Source organism: Hyaena hyaena, unplaced genomic scaffold, assembly GCF_003009895.1.
Source record: "Hyaena hyaena isolate Hyena2069 unplaced genomic scaffold, ASM300989v1 scaffold_1, whole genome shotgun sequence".
NCBI lineage: Eukaryota > Metazoa > Chordata > Mammalia > Carnivora > Hyaenidae > Hyaena > Hyaena hyaena.
The window spans coordinates 9064168-9072916 of NW_024080633.1; the positions used below are offsets into that span (position 1 = coordinate 9064168).

Genomic DNA, 8749 nt, shown 5'->3' on the forward strand with positions numbered 1-8749 from the left:
TTCTTCAGTTTCTACGTATCAAATAGCTCTCTCTCTCTGTTCTGCTAACAAACCAAAGTATTTGGGACACACAAGTTCATATTTTCTCGTCTCAATTTACAAAGGTTCACTTGATACAAATGTGGCTCAATAAATAATGTTTATTTTTTATGGGTTAGTATCTTGTTCAAGAAAATAAGGAACTAAGTTTTAGGAAGATTTATTTTCATTTTAACTATTGTTAGCTGGTCACTGCCACTCAATACTTAAATGACATTCCCCCCAAAGGGCAAAACCTTTAAAGCAGAACAGAATTTATTTAAACAGCTGGGTTTCTTGCACGATCATCCTGTTAATACATGGACTTACGAGAAGTGAGTAACTTGCAGTTTGTAAATACATACAGGTTTAAAAAAAAAAAAGCCAGCACGTCAGTTGATTAAAATTTTAAAGAACAATACATGATTTATCATTACTAGACACGATGAAGGCATGCTAATATATTACAGGTACACATATCTATGTCCTTAAATATTATTTCACATTTGGAGTCAAATTAATTCCCTTACCATCTTTTTTTCCCCAAAAAACAAATGATAACATCATTTTTAGGAAAAGAAATAAACCTGGGTGGTACACATTTCAAGTAGTGTCAAAATGCATGCTATTTTTTTTTTTCAAATTAAAAAAGCAATGTGGCAAATTATTACCTAAAACAGATTAAGGAATCCTGTTGTCCTGTGAGTGAAGAACTGAAACATTAAAATCATCCAAAATTGTCTCAAGTTTTACATTAAACATGTTGAAGGATGTGCTCATTGTGCTTCGGGACTCTCCCTAGCAAGAGAAGGGGATGGAAAAGTATTTGTTGACTTTTGAAATAAAGTAGCTACTTTCCCGGTGGAAGAGGAGGACATGGCCATCCTGAGATCACTCGGGTTGCACCACTTCAGCAGGTGCCGAGGGAATAAATGCACAGTCCCGGGGATGTGCTCCCGCACGCATGGAAAAGCCTTTCTTGAGAAGGTGAGACTCCGATCCTCTATCTGTACACGCCTCATTTTTTGTGGTTATTATAGGAGTATCGTAAGGGTATTTTTCCCTCTAAAACATAAACAGGCCAGAGATCAGATCTTGAAATAGCTGCTGAGCTTCTTCCATTTTTATCTTGAACGTCCCCAGGAAATATTTCTTTGAATGCTAGCTGGGCGCCGTCACGGCCCACTTGAGGAGGGCGACACATTTGCTAATTAACATTTGGCTTAAATACTTCAAATACTTTGACAGCTTGGTGCGTTTCAAGTGAGGCCTCAAAAACTGTTTACTTCTTACGTTTATCGCTGACTGGATGCACCCCAGGGGAGATGAAGGGGGACCTGATGGGATTTCGGGCTGAATCTCGGCATCTTCCCCGCCCCCACCCGCACAGGCCAGTCCAGAAGTCACAGCGCCACCTGCTGGGAAGCAGGGAGCCTGCTCCAGAAGGCTGAGGTTTGTGATCTGGCAATCCGATTAGAAAGCTTCAAAACCGTGTTCAGTTGCTGGATGATCTGCGCTGTAGCTTCACAGCCAGGAGGGTGAGGACGGGACACTCCAGGTGGACGCACAGGAATGTGGCCACAGCCTTTGGACGCACCTCTGGTCTGCAGCAATTTCAAAAACGCTCCAGCCCTTTGCCCTCCCCCGTAACGAGGAGGTGAAAGAGAGTGAGAACGTGGCTATGTTTAATTTCTAAGAGTTTTAGATGAGTTATGAATTTCTGGGGTGAAGGTTTATTTTCCCAGCGGTCGGCACCCACCTTTTTGTCCCCATACTCCCCTGGGCGGGAGGGGAAGGGGCATGCACACGCGCACACACGCCCGTGCTTACACCGGCCCTGGGGTTCTTTAACCTGAGAAGCCTTCATGAACGCGAGCGCACAAAACTAGGATAACCCAAATATTATTCTGAATCCCTTTTCCAGGCACGTAAGCAAAACAACTACCATTTTTGAAGTTTATGTAACTTTTCCTTATAAATATAATCACATTCCGATTATTCATCTGAATGATGTCGAGTTTTGGATTTTATTAGGCAAATAACCGGCTTGTTTTTCTCCTTCTCCCTGCTCCTAACTGATGGCTGGATTGGCCTTGAAATTTGAGCATTAATTGCTTTCTCTTGGTAATTAAACACGGAGTATTCTTTCCATCAGAGAACTGCGTCCTTTCAAAATTGTCCATACTCCCTGGAATCATTTCGTGGACAGAAGTCAGTTGTGGCCTAGAATATTAACTTTTTTTTTTACAATCCTCTCAGCATTTCACAAAGGTGTTCAGAAGATTTTAAAAAATAAGCAACTTACATTCAATAAAAATTACAATTAAATTTATTAAGTATCACAAAGCACCCATTTTTAAAGAGAAACATTTTTACTGAATCTTATTTTTCTTCATTGCACATCATAAAAAAATTTTTAAGTGTCCTAGGAGCCTAAAGTCAGGCTAGCTATTGCATTACCGTCAGGGATTACTTCATTTCATATATATACAGTCATTTCATACATACATACACATGTGTGCATATACTAAAGTATTTACATTTAGTAACTTAATTTCTCACTCAGAGTTTGAAAGATCTGGACATTATAAAGGCAAGCTCATTTTCTGCTGGAACGAAATGAGAAAATGAAAATTTTAAAATTCATTTTATTAGGTCAATTCAGTGGGGACTCACTGTTCGCCCTGAAATAAGCCAGCCTCCTTCTGTTTACTTTCGCCATCTTTCGGGGCCTCAAAATGAAAACTGGAGTCCCACAGTCGGTGAGCACACTCCCCTCCCCTCCCCATCGATGTCCGTGCAGAAACTGTAGCGGCTCCTTTCCCCAAAGCCAGAGTGGTGCCGAGGGCTGCCAGAGGGCTTCCCGGAGAAGCCCTGCAGACAGCGAGCTGGTAGAGAAAGAAAGGCAGGCAGGACGGACGGACGGACGGACAGACAGGGTCAGAGAGCCGCTGGGGGAAGATCGGGGAGTACTCACAATTTCCAGTATCTGCTGCTGTCTGTCTCCCGGTCCCGGTTCCAAAAGGAAATGTGGCTCTTTGTGCAGAACCAGAAATGAACATCCAGGAAGTTGGCAAAATCACGAGCTAAACAATCAATAGAGGAAACACAACAAAATAAATTACCAAAATTGGGGGGGAAGGAGTTTCTCCAGTAAAAGAAAAGAGAGTGAGTAAAGGCGAGAGGGGGTGGGAAAGAGCCTATTTTATTTTTTCCTGTGGCCGGAGCTGGGCCCCAGGTTGGCCTCGGTGTGAGGCTGGGAATTTGCTCTGCTGCACCCCCATGACATGAGGGTCACCCGGCTGGCTCGGGGCTCGGGCTCCCGACAAACCCCGCGGCCCGCCGTGTGAGTCGTCCGCGTTCCTGCCGCAGATCTGAAATGAGTTTTCCTATGAAAATACACTTAAAACTCAGCGACCCCCACCCCTAACGAATGCCTTCAGTGACAGGAAATGTTAACCATTTTAAGTGCTTTTTATTTGCATTTGCTCCTGCAGCTGAAGGAGTGAGGGAGAAATGTACTCTTAGTGGCTGGGCCGAAGGAGGCAGCGGGGCGAGCCGGCCCGGAGTTTCCGGGCTCGGGGAGAGCATCCTGGGTCCCAGGTCCCCCCAGACGACAGTGACCTCGCCCTGAATTCCCGCAGGAGGAGGAAAGGGTCTGCATATGCTACAGTGAGTCGTGTTCCAAATTCTCTTGTGCTGTTGATAAATGAGAAGCCGGCACCTTCCGGCCGCCAGCCAGGCGGGGAGGCTACAGACAAGGGCCCGTCTCGCAGTGTTTGTGTGAGTGTTTTCTCCCTGGGATCAAAAGGGGGGGGGGGGAGATTTTCCCCCCAGATCAACTAAACACCGCAGCTTGGAAACACAAGGAATGTGTACAACATTGTCCTTCAGAAATCCATCTTGAATTTTTTTTTAAGCCCTCTCTTTGATCAGAGGCCGACAGAGAATGACATTTTTCTCCATTCTGTTGCATTTAACATGGACTCGCACGGGGTGAGTTTAAACAAACAGATGGCCCAGGCATGCACGTTCCTTTCACTCAGAGAAGGGGAGGTGGGCCAGCCCGGGGGGCGGGGCGCTGCTGGGGGGACTCGGTACAGAGAGAGGGGCGAACGGGGCCGCGTCCCTGGGGCAGGGAAGACAGAAGTAGGCCCGTGATGGGAACCGCGTGCGCCACCTTGGCGGCTGGGCCCAGGTCCCCCTCCAAGCACACAGGGTAACGGGAAACCCTTCCGTAGAGAGACAAACGGCCACTGCATTCCAGGGTATCAAGCGGGGCAAACAAAACAAAACAAAACCCCTTCCAAGTGGATGTCGGATCACCGAGTGCCCAGGGAGTGCACAGTAAGAGGGCGGCGGGGGGAGGCCAGCCGCTGTGGGAAACGCTGCCCCAGAGCCCGGCTCTAGGCTCCTTGACGGGCCACGGGGAGCTGAGCAAGGCCGGCCCTCGGCTGAGAGGCTTTAAGGGGCAGGCGTGAGCCAGGCCCACTCCCTCGAAGCCCCATCAGAACGGCCACTGATGGCCTCCGTGTGGACTCTGAGCCACTGACACACGGCCACCAGGAACCGGGAGGAGCCACAGCTGGGCACACATTCCAGGACACGAGGACACTCGGGGCCACTGCCAAGAGCCACACGGTTTGTCTTCCCTGCGTCGGAGAATGGAGGTGCCGGTGATGCCCGTCTCCCATGGATGTTCCCCTTGACCTTGGAGACCCTCCTGAGCCCTCCTCCGCGAATGCACAGAGACCAAAGAAGAGGGACGGCCTCCTCGCCACTGCCCACGTACCAGGTGTTACAAGAAGTCCCCACGTCCCAGCCGACCGTGTGGATGAGGTCCGTCAGCTGGTGTCGGGGCCGGGGGGTGACACAACGCAGAGGCATCCCGAGAAGTGGTCTGACACAGCTCCTCTGTTTCCCTGGGCCGCGCGCCCGGCAAGCACAGCCTCCCGTTCTCCTTCCTCTTCTGGGCTCCAGGTGGGCGGCTGGGAGGGAGGGAAGAGAGTTACGGGCGTAGGAGGAATTTACTAGTGCTCGTGCACGCCCTTGAGAGTGTAGTTCATTAGAGACCTTGCGTTCACTGGAAGCTCAAACCCGACAAGGGGAGCTGGGGCGCCAAGGGCAAACACCGACAAGTCCGCGTGGGGAGCACGGTCGGGCCCTCTGGCCGAGGCCCCCACAGCCCTGGGGCCGCCCCGCCCTCATGCCTCCCACAGCCGGGTCTCCAGTCCCCAGGCTGCCAGGCTGACCTGTCCCAGAGCCCGAGCGCTCAGATCCCAGCTCGGCCACCACGCTGGGGCGGACCAGCCCCTCGCCCGGAGCCGGCAGCATCCTGACGGGCTGGCGAAGGCAAGAGAGCCTGCAGGGGGAGGAAGAGGAAGAATGTTCTAGAAGGGCAGAGTCCAGACCCGTGGCTGGAACGCAGGCAGTGTCCATTCACTCTTCCACTGGTCTTTCTCTGAAACGTGAACAATAAACCAGGGGTGGCAGCAACACGTGTGTAAAAACAGCATGCGGGCTGTGCACACACACACACGCACACCTTCTCTGTGTCATTTATTTAAAGCCCAGACTATGTCCTCTTACTAAAAGCCTTCTTGTTTTACACTGTTTCACCTCCGACTCTCACAGAGCTTCTATCCTTGATGTAAACAAAAGGCTTTCCCACAGCCCTGGTGCTGGAATGTTCTAAAATGCTAGCATCGACACATTTCCACTCCATTTTATTACAGAAACGTTACTTTATGGCATGAAGAGTGTGGTGCGTGTGAGGAGCAGGCAAAGGAGGGGTCCTCCTGCAGACGGGGGGTGCCCGTGGTGCGCGGCCTCATATAAATCCCTAGAAGTGACAGGCCGGCCGGCAGGAGAATTTGGGAAACCAACAGACAAAATACCCAGTGCAGCCCGTGGGCCTCACCTTTACAAGGCGGAGAGAGCTTCTGGAATGGATGGGCCAGGACCTGTGGGGCCGCTCATTAGGCACTTGATGAATTGGACAGGGGCCCATGGCCCTCCTGGGGCGGCGAAATGCTCAAAAAACCGAGTTTTATTAACCTAATAAAATGAAAAGGAAAAGAAAAGTCAGGGAAATTTCAGCTAGAAGAATAAACGCAGGAAGCATAGGAAGTTAACCTACGTTTACTATATTTAGAGCCATTCTGGCGGACGACGGCAGTTCCCACAGACCCGCGTTCCCGATGCTGGCCTTCAGCAGACTGGCCGGCCACGGGCCACAGCCGTCCAGGACGCCTTGTTCTCACGTTCCGTGGGACGAATTATAAATCTGAACTTTTTCACCTCAGCTAACGCCAAAGCCCGGGAGCGCGAGAAGGGAAACGGGCAGAGGGAACTCCCTGGGGCAGACAGGGGTTCCGGAGAGTGACCCTGCCCGACCCTGGGTGGGAAAGGAATGCCATCAGCTTCCAGGAATCTGAGCACCCACCTCGCGGAAGAGAAATCTAAGAAAGAATTACAGCAAATAAGTCAAGCGCATGCAGACGTGACAAGGTGTCCGTTATCCACAAATACCTTCAGGGGCCCTCGACCTGGGAACTGGGGGCTGGGAGACTCTAGTTTAGGAAGAAGCAGCGCAAAGCCAGGCTTCCCGCCAATCCCAAAAGACATGCCACAGCGGCGAGGGGCCAGGTCGGTGGGCCACCGCCGTGGGGACCTGAGAACACGCTTTGCTCAGGGGACGTGGCCAGGCCCCCCCAGCTCATTTCGCTCGAACACCCAGAAAACAAGGTCTCTGGGTCCCAGAGGCAAAGGCTGCTGGCGGGTGTGTGCTCACACAGGGCGGGCGTGGCGGGGACGATACGTGTCAGCAAGGACACGCAAGGAGGGAACGCGGTCTCCTGTCGGGTTCCCAGGTCAGAGAGGCCTCGTGGCACCGTCACCCACGTGGCAGCCTGTTGTCAGCAAATGTTCCATGGACCAGAATCAGCAAGCCCAGCACCCCCCCCCAAAATCACCCTCCTAAAGCCAAGAGGAAGATGGAGGCCGACCCAGTGGGCTGGTACACGCTCCCCAAGGCCGTGCCTTACTTTTTAAAAAATTTTTTTATGTTTGTTTATTTTTGAGAGAGAGAAAGAGACAGAGCACAAGTGGGGGAGGGTCAGAGAGAGACACACACACAGAATCCGAAGCAGCTCCAGTCTCCGAGCTGTCAGCACAGAGCCCGACGCGGGGCTCGAACCCACAAACTGTGAGATGGTGACCTGAGCTGAAGTTGGAGGCTTAACCGACAACTGAGGCCCCCAGGCGCCCTTTTGTGCCTTTCTTTTTCAGTATAAACTAAGTGTGTTCACCAGCATCATGTGTGCATTTGCACACCCGCATCCTCCTCGCCCCTCCCAGGACCACGCTCTGGCCCCTGCTGGCTTTTCTGGTCCTGTTAGTGAGGACAGCCTTTTTCTCTAAAAGTCCCTCTAACATTTCATCGCTGTGGGGGTTTTAGCGCAGACTCTTCTGTATGACCCTGCGCTGGCGCATATGTGACATCATACATTTGACAAAACCCCCAGGATGTCCACCGCCAGGAGTGACCCTCACGTAAAGTACAGGCTTTCCCTGATGGTGCCGTGCCCACGTGCCGCGTCGGGAACCCAGAAAGCTGGGGTGGGGGCAGGACGGAGATGGGGACCCCGGCTTTCCGCGCGGTTTCTCTGCAAGCCTAGAACGACTCTACAACCAGAAGTCTATCATTGCTGAAGTGACAGAAGGAATTTTCCTTCGCCTGCTCTCTTCCTGTTTGGTATTTCCTGGGACAGGATTTTCAGAAAGCAGAAAAATTCAAAACAAAACAAAAAAATCCCACCAATGCACAGCAATCTCGACATCCCGCTCGGGGCCCCCTTGGGCTGGGTCAGGGCCAGGCTAACTTCAACCGTGTTGCCATTTATTTTTTATTTTTACACCAACGTCCCACCGCACAGAGTGCAGTGACGGGATCACCGTAAATAAACCCCAATCCTGCTTTCCGCTTGCAGTTGGCTGCAGCCAGTGTACAGCGGATGTCAGCCTGTCAACCGGGATTAGCGGGAGGATCCCGGCCCTGCCCGCCGAGGCCGCTCACGAGTCCACAAACCTGGCACAGAGGTGTGGACTCCAAGGGGGTGGTTGGCCTGGGCAGCCTCCCGCCTCCACGGGGCCTCACCACCCGCCTCTGCTGAAGGATGGATCCTGTCCCTGGTGAGGGAGACAGAAGGGAAACGGGCTGGCCGTCCACCCGGCGTGCTCGAGGAGGCTGGTATCTGTGGCCTCAGCCACAGTGACCACGCGGCCCAATCCCCCCTCCCAGTGCTCCTGCAGCCACGAGGATACCATCAGGCTAGACGGGACAAACTCAGGTTCCGGCCTTGACTCGTCTGTGGGAGGTTTTTATGGGGGTCCCGGGGTCTCGAGTACCATGCACAGAGGGGGACCTGGAATACGACTGCCGCCGGCTTCCATCTGTGTAGTCCCGTGAGCCATCTGACCTCCAGCGTGGGGAACGCGTCGTTTCTGACGTCCCGAGGAAGGGAGCTCGGAGGACCCAGCAGTGTGAATCGCAGCCTGTTTCCTGCACACACCCCTCCCCCGGCCCAGACGGGGCAGCCACTTTCCAGGCATCTGGTGGCCCCCCCACTCTTAAAATTACACCCACCCCCAGGAGCTGGGGGGGGGGGCAGAAGAGATGTGCTCTCCAAAAAGAGCTTGGTTAATATTCATCCTCAGCCAGGACGGGCAG

The 8749-nt window shown here is 52.2% G+C and overlaps 1 long non-coding RNA gene across 1 annotated transcript; it reads right to left on the bottom strand.

Moving 5' to 3' along the window:
- Window positions 1-2432: 2432 nt before the first annotated feature.
- LOC120228867 lies at window positions 2433-6069 on the bottom strand. Its single transcript, XR_005527614.1, has 4 exons — window positions 5939-6069; window positions 5271-5380; window positions 4811-5006; window positions 2433-3104 (listed from the first exon to the last, which is right to left on the bottom strand). It is a non-coding gene; the product is annotated as an uncharacterized LOC120228867 (long non-coding RNA).
- Between the last annotated feature and the right edge of the window lie 2680 nt (window positions 6070-8749).